Source organism: Papio anubis, chromosome 7 (assembly GCF_008728515.1).
Source record: "Papio anubis isolate 15944 chromosome 7, Panubis1.0, whole genome shotgun sequence".
NCBI classification, from domain to species: Eukaryota; Metazoa; Chordata; class Mammalia; order Primates; family Cercopithecidae; genus Papio; species Papio anubis.
In genome coordinates this window covers 3,672,658-3,686,467 of record NC_044982.1, presented here as the reverse complement: position 1 = coordinate 3,686,467, position 13,810 = coordinate 3,672,658, and the positions used below count along the sequence as shown (strand labels likewise).

At 42.2% G+C, this 13,810-nt stretch overlaps 1 protein-coding gene across 10 annotated transcripts in view; it reads left to right on the top strand.

Annotated features, from left to right (window-relative positions):
• Nucleotides 1-13,810, top strand: part of TRAF3 (TNF receptor associated factor 3) — a 134,632-nt gene that overhangs the window by 60,365 nt on the left and 60,457 nt on the right. For 4 of the 10 annotated variants that reach the window (XM_021941599.2, XM_021941596.2, XM_021941598.2 and 1 more), the window contains one exon: nt 9,782-9,905. The exons of the other annotated variants lie outside the window; for them this stretch is intronic. The gene's annotated coding sequence lies outside the window, so the exon portion shown is untranslated. The remainder of the gene's footprint in view (nt 1-9,781; nt 9,906-13,810) is intronic. 10 annotated transcript variants of the gene reach the window in all.

Genomic DNA, 13,810 nt, shown 5'->3' with positions numbered 1-13,810 from the left:
TTGGTCCCAACTGACCATCTGGGGCAGAGCCAGTGCCATGTGTAAGGTGTACTGCCTGCACACAGCACAGGAGGCTGGGGCTGGCCAGGGCCTGTGCACCTGCTCCCTCTGTGCCTGGCTTGTGGATGCCCCTGACTCACTGAGTCTTTTCTGAAGTTGTTTAGCAGCACTGCCACTGCTCTAACCTATATTTAAAGATTTTTTTTTCATAATTTTCTGGCAGAAAATTTTATTAGTGTAGCCATTTTATTTGTATAATGATTGTTTAGAATATTTTATGTTCAAGATATTGATTAATTTTTGGAGAAACCTAAGAGATTTGATGTTACATAACAGATCTCTATTTAAATTCATAGTGTAAACTGCAGTGAATCATTACTGTATTAGGCAAAAGCCAATATTGCAGAATATAGTTTATTTGAAAGGTCGCTTAGATGAAAATTCCAGGGTGATTGGGAAATGTTTTACACTTTTGTATATGTGATCATTGGATGCTACTCAGGAAAAGTTTGTACTAGTGTGTCTAGCAATTGTAGCAAGGTGGGGTAGGTGGCCACATTTGATTATGAAGTAAATTTATTCTAGAGAGTTTATGTAGCATGAAGAATATTAAAATCAAAGAAGTGTTACACTACACATCTTAAACTTTTAACATGACTCTTATCTAGCTGTAAAAATATGACATTTTGTGTTTTAAGAATAAAGTAAGTATGCAGTGGTAATGAATGATCATGATTTCAGGTGAGTAAGACGTTAGGGAAACCTGTCACAGTTCCACAAGCAAAAATGAAAAAAATCTCACTGAAGTATATTGCTGCAAATGGCTTGTTTTCCCCAAGAATAGCTTTAACTGACTGAGTAGCACAGCATAGTCATTCCATTCTCCCCTTGCTGTTTCCTCCTCCTCAGCCAGATGCATTTGGATGATCCTGTTCAAAAGTAAGCTAAATAATTCTACTCAATTTTCATATTAGAGTAGCTAGAAATTAACTAATTTTTGTGGGTTTTTTTTTTTTTTTTTTAAATGAAGGTCTTGTTCTGTTGCCCAGGCTGGACTGCAGTGGTACAATGATAGCTCGCTGCAGCCTCAACCTACTGGACTTCAGCCATCCTCCTGCCTCAGCCTCCCGAGTAGCTGGGACCACAGGTGCATGCCACCACACCTGGCTAATGTTCACATTTTTTATAGACATGGGGTCTCACTGTGTTGCCCAGGCTGCTCTTGAACTCCTGGCCTCAAGTGATCCTTCCACTTTGACCTCCCAAAGTGCTGGTATTACAGGTGTGAGCCACCGTGCCTGGCCTCCAAACAATAATTTAAATGATGTGATAAAGTTTATTTTAGCCTAGCCGAGATCTTAAAATCTTTTTTGAAGTCAGGAACTAGCCTTATTTGATTCAGCTCCCTGGTGCTGCCTGGTGCATCAGTTTATGAATGTCCTATATTAGTCCTAAGGGAGTAAACAAACTCTGGCGATGTCAGTGCTGAAATTCAAAACAATAAAAAAAGATACTTGGTTTTAAAATGGGGTGGATGCATCTATTGGGCTTTATTGATATTTTGGAAATTCTGAGATGCGTATTTTGCCTCTTGCTAAGGAATTAGATAATGGTGCAGGGTTTGAATTGACAGGTGTCAAAGCCAGCAAAAATACTGTGGTCAAATTGCTGGGTCTTTGAGACCTGGGTTTTAGTCCTGTTAGCTCTGACTTTGGGCAAATTGATCGATGTAATTGTTCTAGTTACTCAACAATCCAGACCCTGGCCAGCAGAGTTGGAGCATTGAATGATCTTTCTAAAATAATTTGAGTGTACAAATGGCAAATCTGATTTAACAGCGTAACTGTTGATTCTTACAGCACAAGTCAGTGAGCCTGCCTTTGTTGAGGCAGTCGCAGTGTGATAACAGACATAGAAGTTAAGAACACTGACTCGAGGTAGACCACTCTGCTGCTTAGTAATGTATCATGTTGTGAAGCTGCTGAATCTTCGTATTCTAGTTTCCTCATCTCTGTAACAGGCAAATTTGTAGTTGTGAGGAATAAATTAATAACTACAAGAAGTAAATTAATAACTAAGACTAATATGTGTCAAATACATACTATGTGACCAGCACCATTTTAAGTGCTGAGGATACAATCCTGAACAAGACACATTGCTGTCTTCAGAAGGCTCACAGATAGGAGAGAGAGAAGGAAGCAAGGCAAGTACAGGCTTGTAAGTGTTGTGATGGGTGTCCTTATAGGACCAGGATTTCAGGAGGTAAGGTCAATTTCCCTGGCAAGGGAGAGTTAGAGAAAAGATGCTTGCAGGAGTTTAATTCAACAAACAAGTGGTACCTGCTGGGTGTGCCTGCTATCCTGCTAGGCATTGAGACAACTGGATAAATTTAGCATGATCCCTGCTATAAAGGAGCTTAAAGTTTAGTGGAAAACCATAAGTCTAGTGATAAATAGTAGTTGTCAAGATACTTGAATGGAGTCTTGCAGATGAAGTGTTTGACAGACAGTGGAAGAACAAAAACCCAGAAAGAGACAGTCGTTATGGCTGGAGCAGAGTTTGCAAGTCCACTCCTGGTGAGGAAGGGGATGCTGAGCCAGCAGGGTAGGGTCGACTCACACCCAGAGGCTGTCTCAGAAGCAGCAGATGCCAAGGGAAGTGTGTATTGGAGCGGATATGTTGTGAATTTGATGGCGTCTGATCGTTAACATTGAATTCCTTGAGTTCTAGACAATTTCTTCATGATAATTACCCCTTTAAATTTCATAATCTTCATTCCCCCGCTAAATTTAATACCATAACATTTTTTATTTTAAAAACACCTTTTTTTGTCAGTACTTTTGAAAACATTTTCCTGCACCAGTGTCTTCTGTGAAATGAACACTGTAGAGAATCTGTGGAAATTGGCTCATGGTTGAAGCTTTCACTGTCATATGGATGAGTCCTTTTGCTTGCCCAGTGCCCTCCTGGCACATTGATGAGGTAGGATTGGGAGTTAGGAACGCCTACAAAATGAGCAGGCTAATTTCAAAAGGATGCTAATCCTGCAAAACCAAGAGAGAAGCTTATTGGTTGGTTTGCCTTTTTTTTTTGAAACAGTCTCACTCTGTCACCCAGACTGGAGTGCAGTGGTGTGATCTCCGCTCACTGCAACCTCCGCCTCCTGGGCTCAAGCGATTCTGCTGCCTCAGCCTCCCGAGTAGCTGGGACTACAGGCGCACACTACCACTTCTGGCTAATTTTTTGTATTTTTAGTAGAGACGGGGTTTCGCCATGTGGGCCTGACTGGTCTCAAACTCCTGATCTCAAGTGATCCACCCATCTTGGCCTCCCAAAGTGCTGGAATTACAGGCAGGAGCCACCGTGCCCAGCCATTATTTGCTTTTAGTTGAACTTGTGTGTGTGGAGACCGAGCACTTACTTTCACCAGTCAAGAAATTGACTTGGCAGCAGTTGCTGCAGGTGGCTGTTTTTGGTCTACTTCATACTGTCAGTGTGTCGCCCAGATACTATATAATTACTCAGTTATTTTGCAGTCACAACATCTTTGTGTGTCTGTATTTATTTAGTAATTAGAAGAAAGTTTTTATGTTCTCATAGTATCTTCATGCGTACAGAGTGCTTTTGTTTACTAATTTATATCCATTTGATACACATCTAATGATTGCCTCTAATGGGTATATGTGGGAACATGCACATTCCTTACTGTTAGTTCCTAATAGTGAGAAGTAATTAGAGCATAATGTTTCACATTGAAGTCATCTCTTTTTCAAAGACGTCTCTGAGAATGAAAACATTAAGTTTGGCAGTTGTGATAAACTCTTATAGTGATAAGGTATTAGTCTAATTCTACTTAGTAAGAAAGTTATTCCTGGAGACTTCTATTTCCACCATGATGGAATTAGAGGTGATTTACGCCCCCCCAGGACTACAGTAAGGCAAGTGAGGTGTTTGCCTCAGTGCAGAATTTAAAGGGACACCCAAAATCTCAGTAATCAAGATTATTAATATTTTAATGCAGTACTTTAAAAAAATCAAATTTGATACAAAAAAAATCCATGATGAAAAACAAAATTATTTTTTATTTTTTAAGGCAGGGTCTTGCTCTGTTGCCCAGGCTGGAGTGCAGTGGAGCAATCATAGCTCACTACAGCTATGGTAGTACAGCTAGGAGGGCTCAAGTGATCCTCCCACCTCAGCCTCCTAAGTAGCTGAGACTACAGGCACATGCCACCACGTCTGGATAATTTTTTAGTTTTTTGTAGAGTGGTATCTCACTATGTTGCCCAGATTGATCTCAAACTCTGGGCTCAAGCAGTCCTCCCGTCTTAGCATCCCAAAGTGCTGAGATTTTTGGAGTCAGCCACCACGCCTGGTCCAAACCCCAAATTTTAAAGACAGGATCAGTATTAATGATTTTTTCTTTTTGTCTCAAGCTCCAATATGGCTTGGCATGACACCATTATTGATACTGTATATAAAATTGTGGTATTTTGTACCTCCTGGATTTTTTCACTAATTTTGATTTTATCTCTATTACTGAGTTTTTTGGGCACTCGATTAAAAATTTGTGCCTAAGGCAAGTATCACACTTGCGTCGCCCTAGTCCCAAATTGACTTCTGTCTTAAACAACTTGAAAACCAGACAAAATATATGAAGTAATAGTTTTCATGCATTTGACAGAAGGCTGGTTAGGACCGTGTTCCTTGAAATAAGGGGAACAAATGAAACAAGCCCTGCAGTATTCTAGCTCATACCCCACAGCACGAGACTCAGTATATTCCAGCTTATACCCCACAGCACGAGACTCAGTATATTCCAGATCATACCCTACAGCACGAGACTCAGTGTATTCCACCTCATACCCCACAGCACGAGGCTCAGTATATTTCAGCTCATACCCCACAGCACGAGGCTCAGTATATTCCAGATCATACCCCACAGCACGAGACTCAGTGTATTCCAGCTCATACCCCACAGCACGAGGCTCAGTATATTTCAGCTTATACCCCACAGCATGAGGCTCAGTATATTCCAGCTCATACCCCACAGCACGAGACTGCACTTTTTTTCTGTAAAGGGCTGTATAGTAGCCATTTTAGGTTTTGTGGGCCAGATGCTGTTAATGTCACAACTACTCTGCTATGCTCTGTGCCTGCTTTCATCCGAAGTATGTAAGTGAATGGATATGGACGTATTCCGGTAAAACTTTACTGACACAAATAGCCTTAGTTTGTCTGGTGAGGCAGTTTCCATGTTTCAGGGCAGGAAGAAAGAAGTCAGACAGAACCCACTGGCTTCACTAAAGTGATGAAACAGCAGAAATTGGGGAGGACAAGACAGTGAGAATTTGTGGAGGAAAACACAGGAGAGGAGGGAGCAGGTTAGAGAGAGAGCTCCAGAAATCTGCAGAAGCACCGCCTTGAGGCGTTGGCTGCGTCCTGGTCTGCACATGCCTTTGAGGAAGCACCTCAAGGCTGGGAGCAGAACCGCCAAAAAGGAGAAGGCCAAGCACTTCTTGGACATCAGTTGCACAGGACTGGGAATAGTTTGTATTCCCACCACCTAGGTGGTAGGGTATAAGATAGATCCTTTGAAGGGTTGCCTTTTCATCTTTGTTAGAGTGCATTCAGAGCAGCTTTTTCATCTGTGGAGTCAGGATGATTCCTCAGAAGGGCTGCCTTAGCAGTAGGGCTGAATTATCCATAGACCAATAGGCTGCTCCTGACTTGCCCTGACTGATTACAGATAACTTGATGACATTCTCAGAACAAAGCCCCGACTATATTTAAAAAGGATATAATAAAAGTAGCACCCAAAAATATAAAAAGAAATTGTGTCTAGCATCTAATAAATAATTACGAGGTATACAGAGAAGCAAGGAAATGTGATATTAACCAGGAAGAAAATCAAGAGAAACCCCAGAATGACAAGGGATGACAGTCATTAAAATAACTTATAAATATGTTGCACACTCAAGAATGTAGAGAAAAACGTAAGCATAATGAGTGAAATGAAAGATTCAGAAAAGACTGAAATAAAACTTCCAGAGATGAAAATACAATATATAAAATACATAAAATGCCAGGCACAGTAACTGATGCCTATAATCCTAACTCTTTGGGAGGCTGAGGTGGGCAGATCATTTGAGGTCTGGAGTTGAAGAGTAGCCTGGCCGACATAGCGAAACCTCATCTCTACTGAAAATACAAAAGTTAGCTGGGCGTGATAGGGGGCACCTGTAATCTCAGTTACTCAGGAGACTGAGTCAGGAGGATCACTTGAACCCAGGAGGTGGAGGTTGTAGTGAGCCAAGATCACACCACTGCACTCCAGCCTGGCGACAGAGCAAGACTCTGTCTCAAAATAAATAAATAAAATAAATTTATATAGAGTAAAATGATACATATACACACATATATAATGCAGTGGAGGGATCACAACAGGTTATTACTACAGAAGAAAAGAGTTCAAGAGCCTGAAGACGTAGCAGTAGAAGCTTTCCAAAGCACAGCACAGAGCATCGAGACTACACGAGATCACAGAGCATCAGCAGCCTGTGGGACAAAGTCAACTGATTTAAGATATGTATAACTTAGCTCCAGAAGGAGAAGAGGAGGGAATGGAAAACATATTTGGAGAAATAATGGCTGGAAATCTTCCAAATTTGATGAAAACTGCAAACTATGAAGCTCAAAAACTCCAAACAGAGCAAATATAAGGAAATCCAAGGTACCTCATAATCAGATTGCCAAAAAACCAATGATCAGGATCAAAAGCTTTCAAAGCAGCCAGAAGAAAAGGCACATTACAGAGGAACAAAGTTACTAATAACAGTGATTCCTGGTCACATCTTGTGTGAACTAGAAGACAACAGAGCGACATTTTCAAAGTACTGAAAGAAAAAAACCTGTTAGCTTAGAGTTCTGTATCCAGCAAAAATGTCTTTCAAAAATGAAGGATAAATTTTTATTTATTTCAAAAGTAAAGAAATTTCTAGGCCAGACATGGTGGCTCACCCCTGTAATCCCAGCACTTTGGGAGGCCGAGGCGGGCGAATCACTTGAGGTCGGGAGTTTGAGACCAGCTTGGCCAACATGGTGAAACCTCGTCTCTACTAAAAATACAAAAATTAGCTGGGTGTGGTGGCAGGTGCCTGTAGTCCCAGCTACTTCGGAGGGCGAGGCAGGAGAATAACTTGAACCCAGGAGGCAGAGGTTGCAGTGAGCCGAGATCATGCCACTGCACTCCAGCCTGGGCGACAGAGCGAGACTCCATCTCAAAAAAAACCCCAAAAACAAAAATACATTTTTAGGCCAATAGACATGAGAATTTATCGCCAGCAGAATGGCACTAAAGGAATATTAAAGGAAATTCAGATAGAAAGAAAATAATGTTTGATGGGAAAATTTTTATTTCTACATATTTTGGAGACAGGGTCTCACTCTAGTGCCCAGGCTGGAGTGCAGTGGGTGTGATCTCGGCTCACTGCAACCTCTGTCTCCCGGGCTCAAGCAGTCCTCCTGCCTCAGCCTCCCGAGTAGCTGGGACTACAAGCATGTGCCACCATGCCCGGCTAATTTTTGTATTTTTTGTAGAAACGGAGTCTCACTATGTTCCCCAGGCTGGTCTCGAACTCCTAATTTCAAGCAATCCACCCACCTCAGCCTCCCAAAGTGCTGGGATTACAGGCATGCCACTGCACTCAGGCTTAAATAGTCAGTTTCCATCATGGGCCAGGCATGGTGTCTCCCACCTGTAATCCCAGCACTTTGGGTAGGAGGAGAGGGCAGGTCGCTTGAGCTCGGGAATTTGAGACTACAGTGAGCTATGATCACACCACTGTACTCCAGCCTGGGTGACGGAGTGAGACTTTGTGTTCTAAAAGGAAAAAAAAAAAGGTAAAATTGACAAAGCTCCAGTGAAACTGAGCCCGGCTAATTTTTTTGTGTTTTTAGTAGAGATGGGGTTTCACCGTGTTAGCCAGGATGGTCTCGATCTCCTGACCTCGTGATCCACCCACCTTGGCTTCCCAAAGTGCTGGGATTACAGGTATGAGCCACCGCGCCCGGCCACAAAATGTTTTGAATTTGCTGGGTGTGGTGGCACATGCTTGTAATCCCAGCTACTTGGGAGACTGAGGTGGGAGGATCTCATGAGCCCAGGAGTTTGAAGGCTGTAGTGAGCCATGATCGTACACTCTAGCCTGGGTGACAGAGGTAGACCCTGTCTCAAAAAAAAAAAAAAAAAAAAAAGATCTTAGAATACTTTTATACCACTGTTCAGTTAGCAGGAATTAAAAAGTCTGGTAATTGTTGAAAAAGTTAAGCAACAGAAACTCTCTTATACCCTTCTGATGGGAGTGCACATTACAGCTGCTTTGGGAAATAGTTTGGGTTTAGTGTATAAGCTAGCAATCATACTTCTAGATATGTACACCAGAGAAATACATGCCTAAAGTGCTTGAGATAGCTGTACCAGAAAAATCTTAGTAGTGTTTGTATTTGCTCCAAAGCAGAGACCACCCTAGGGGATGAGAATGGATAACTAAATTATGGCATATTTACTGAATAGAATATTACACAGCAATGAAAATAAACTACAGACACAGCAACAACAAAGAAGGCAAAGAAAAAAGCAAGACAAGAATATATGTAGTATGGTTTTGTTATTTTCATCTGCTTCTGCTATTTATATAAATTATGTTTGGTAGGGCTGCACACCTAGATGATAAATCTCTAAAGAAAAGTTAGGAAATGATAAATCATAAAAGGCACAGTAGCTCATGCCTGTAATTCCAGCACTTTGGGAGGCTGAGGTGGGAGGATCACTTGCGCCCAGGAATTCCAGACCAGTCTAGGCAACATAGGGAGATCCAGCCTCTAAAAAAAAAAAAAAATTATCCAGGCATGATGGCATCCTCCTGTGGTCCCAGCTACTTGGGAGGCTAAGATGTGAGAATCGCTTGAGTCCGGGAGGTCAAGGCTGCTGTGAGTTGTGATTGCACAACTGCACTCCAGCCTAGGTGACAGAGCGAGATCCTGCCTCAACAAATCAAACAGTCATTTTGTTAAGTTAGTACTTACTTATGTATGTAGTGGAAGGGGTTTGGGCTCAGATAGAGGCACCCAGCCTTTCTGGAGTTCTAGCAATGCTCCATCCCTTGGTGGTAGTTGGACTGGTATTTATGTAATAGCTTCATGAAACGGTATACATATGTTTCCTATACTTTTCTATAAGTAAGTAATACCTCATGGTAAAAGCAATTTTAAAATAATCAAATTTTATAATGCACATTCCATTCAAAAAACGTGGAAAATCCCCAAAGCACATGCACATACACTAGTTAATCATGTTTTATCTTAAATTTCTTCATATTATAGAAATTTACCTTTTGAAATTTTATTTTTATTTATTTGAGATGGAGTCTCACTCTGTCGCCCAGGTTGGGGTGCAGTGGCATGCATGATCTTGGCTCACTGCAGCCTACGCCTCCCAGAATCAGACTGTTCTCCTGCCTCAGCCTCCCGAGTAGCTGGGATTACAGGTGTGTGCCACCACGCCTGGCTAATTTTTGTGTTTTTGGTAGAGATGGGGTTTTACCATATTGGCCGGTCTGGTCTCAAACTCCTGACCTCAGGCGATCTACCCTCCTCCACCCCTCCACCTCCCAAAGTGCTGGGATTACAACATGAGCCACTGCGCCTCGCCTTGAAATTAAATTTTTAAAAGTTGTAAATTTTTCCAGATGAGAATTGACCAACTGTTATTATTTTCTAGGTAAGGGACTCCGCTACAGTAATTAAAGAAGGATAAGGTTGGCGTTGCTTTGCTCCTTTTTTAATTGAAGTCCTTCCTTCCTGATCAAGCTTCCATATATCTCCTTAAAGCATATGACACACAGGTATGCCACTAAAAAGTTTTAATTTGTGTAGATTTCTTTCTTCAGCTGTTACTTTTTCATCTTGCATAAAAATCAAGTAATTAAATTGTAAAACATCCTGAACATATTCATTTTTGGCTTTAGCAGTTTCATTCTTCAGCAGATGTATTTGACTTTCTACATACATGGCACTTTGTTTTGGTTTGTGTCTAACCTTATTTTTCTTTTTTTTTCAAACCAGTATTAAACTGAAAATAATAGACATCGTACCTCATGGTCCAGGAATGAGTGAATAAGTTAGAAAACCAAGAATAGTGGCCTGCACTTCTTTATCCAAGGCCTACTTTCTGAAATCTTTCAGCCCTACCCTTCCCTAGAAGGTGCCCCACTGCAAGGAAGGCACAGGCAGCCTCAGGATGTGACCTGCCTCATGGAGTATTGCATTTTTTGATACAAGAACTATTTGCTCCTTAACCATCTTTCTCTAGGAGTTTGAAAGAAAATAAAATACTCTGTGTTTCAGTCTCTAACTTGTGATTGAGTGGCTGAGGTGGGAGAATCTCTTGAGCCCAAGAGTTTGATACCAGTCTGGGCAACACAGTGAGACCCTGTCTAAAAAACTAACTGGGTGTGGTGGTGTGTGCCTGTAGTCCCAGCTACATGGGAGGCTGAGGCAGGCGGATCACTTGAGCCTAGGAGTTCCAGGCTGCAATGAGCTGGGATCATGCCACTGCCATCCAGGCTGGCCGTAGACCAAGACCCTGTCCTTTTAAATAATAATAATAATAATAAATCTTTCATATGTTAGAATGTTAAAAATAAGTATAAGAAGTTGGAAAGTTTGCATCCAAAGTGAGATTTAATACATAACTATTTTTGATAAGTTGAAAAGTGTCAAGAAAATTGCTGTTTAAATTTCATTTACAATCATGATGTCATCATAGTACCATTCAATTTTCTCCAGTAGTCTGTGGTATTTTTAGTTTGTTTGAAGCAGGGTCCAAATAATTGCAGTTAGCTGATATGTCTGTTAAGTCTCTTAATCAATAGAGTACTTTTCCCCATCCCTTTTTTCCTTGCATTTTATTTGTTGGAAAATCCAGGCTGATTGTTCAGTCATCAGAAGTTCCCCCATTCTAGCCTTTGCTGTTTCCGCTGGACATGTTCTTCTGCTTCTGGGTGGATACAGAGGCTTGATCACTTTCTGGCTCAGCCTTTCAGCACAGGTACTTCAGAGTTGCGTGGTGCCCTCACCAGGAGGCACACATCTGCACAGATGTGAGATCCAGTGTTGTTGATTCTTTTTTTCTTTTTGTCTTTTTTATTTAAAAGACACGGGGTCTTGCTATGTTGCCCAGGCTGGTTTTGAACTCCTGGCCTCAAGCAATCCTCCCACCTCCGTCTCCCAGAGTATGCTGCAAGCTTGAGCCACAGCGCCTGGCAGATCCAGTGTTTTTTGAAATCTCATGTTTTATTCTAACGATTGAAACATAATCTGCTTCTCAGTATGGCCATGTTTTATGCTTTTCACTTCTTCAAATACAGTTGACACTCCAGGAAGATGAACCTTATCACACGTGCAACTTCTACGCCTTATACAGCCCCAGGGCTCCAGCCCCGTGTGGCAAGTGTGGCCTAGGGGAAGCCTCCATCTGGAGAAGTGCTGCCTGCACTGGGTCGCATGTCGAGTGGACTGAGCCCTTGGCTCCTCTCCCTGCTTCCTGTCCAGATGGCAGGACTCTGGTCCTGGGCCAAAAGAGGCACAGTGTCTTTGCATATAGTAAGGGTTGAATGAATACCTTTTAAAACTCCTAACTCTTCTGAACCAAGGGATACTGACAGTGCTGGGCCCCAAATGACTATTGTTTTCTCGAAGGCTTTAAGACCATGTCTTATACTGTGGTTTAATCAGGTTCTTTCCTAGGAGTCTGCCTGAGTCACTTGGTCTGTGTGTCTCTCCCTCCCTGTCCTAAGGGGGCTTTTCATGTGTGACTGTGATCTGCCTGTCTGTCTGGTAAGGATCCAGCCTCTGGTTACTTGCCCAGGGTGCTGACTGTGGGCCCTCTCCCGCGGTGGAACATTTGGCATCAGGTATCAGGAACAGAGTCAGTATGCTGAAATGTTTGCATGAATGTGGATTTTCAGAAAGCTTTCTTATCAGCAGGGCACACCTGTCTGTTCATGATCTTTGCCCTTCTCCCTTTATTGGCATCACTTGGACGATATCTTTAATTGCCCTGCTGGGCTTGATGTTGAACTGCTTTTCTCCATGTGTGTCATGTTTAGTGCTTTCTTGTGGCAAGAGCCTTTTGCTTTGTGTATCTGATGCTTCCCTTTTGTGGTTTTCCCCGGGCTTTCCAGCTCTTGGAGCACCCTTTTGTCAGCAGATGTACTTTTGTTTCCAGTTTTTAAATTCTAATTACAGTGTAGCTCAACTAAAATCATGGAACTAGGGAACATAAAACAAATCATTAGAGTAATGGAGGCCTAGAAGAAAGTGAAAGGAATCCAGTCCACCTCTTTGCTGTACTAGGTATCGATATGCCTCAGCTGTGAGTGAGGGCCTTCCTGAGTAGCTGACTAGAAACTAAACTTTTATGAAAGAATTTTCTTAAATAATTAGAGGTGCCTTTCATTTAGTTAATAACAAGACCTCAAAATACAGTATATTTTTGTCTAAAACTGTAGCAAACAGTAAGTAAAGTAATAGAGTAAAAATTCTGCTTAAAGAAGACTGCGGAATAAAAGTTTCAGGCCAAGTGCAGTGGCTCACACCTGTAATCCCAGCACTTTGGGAGGCCGAGATGGGTGAATCACTTGAGGTCAGGAGTTCGATACCAGCCTGGCCAGCATGGTGAAACCCCCGTCTTTACTAAAAACACAAATAGCTGGGTGTGGTGGCACGCGCCTGTAATCCCAGCTACTCAGGAGACTGAGGCAGGAGAATCGCTTTAATGTGGGAAGCGTAGATTGCATTGAACCAAGATGGCGCCACTGCACTCCAGCCTGGGCGATAAGAGTGAGACTCTGTCTAAAAAAAAAGAAAGTTACGGAGCTCAGAGTGCCAGATTCTGCGCTCCTGGTAGTTTCTGGTGTTGCCCTTCCTTAGCTCCTCAGAGTGCACTGGCATAGGTGCCATTTTTTAATCACACAATTCCCTTCATTGTAATTTTCTTAGCGCTGTCTTTGCTTAGTGGATCTGTGGTTGCCATTCAGCAGTACATTTCTCTCTGTGTGGAAGCAAACATCTTCTCAAACCTGATGCTCGGTGAGGATAGGCAGTGGGCTGTTAAATAGGCAGTGGCCTCGGATTCCCAGCATGTGTATGACCGCTGTGCTAACCAGAGGTGCGTGTGTCCAGCATCTGAGCATTGGAACCTGCAAGCTGCTCCCCCAAATCAGGATGCCAAACGTTCATTGGCAAGTTACTCAAAGTTGCCTCAAATATCTTTAATGCATTTAACTGAATTTACATAATTTATCAGCACATAATTATTATAAATATTGTAGAATTGCCATTAACTTATGATTGTCATATCTAAATTTTAGGATAAAAATAGAATTTAACTATTTTTATGCCCATATGTAAGCAAGTGAAGTAAAGGTATTTATGTTTAAATCAAGAACTCTAATCAAAGGTTTTCGCAATCCTTCCAAATACGCAATCTCACTTATTTCTTGCCACTTCTGGTGATAGGCCTATGTGTGGAACACACAGGGGATTCCTGCCTGTCCACAGCTCAGTGTGAACAGACCAGATATAGTCATAGATTAGAAATTACCATCACAGGCCTCGCGGGTGGTTCATGTCCATAATCCTAGAACTTTAACAGGCTGAGGCAGGAGGATTGCTTGAGCCCAGGAATTCGAGACCAGCCTGGGCCACATTGGTGAGACCTACCTGGGTAACATGGCGAGACCCTGTC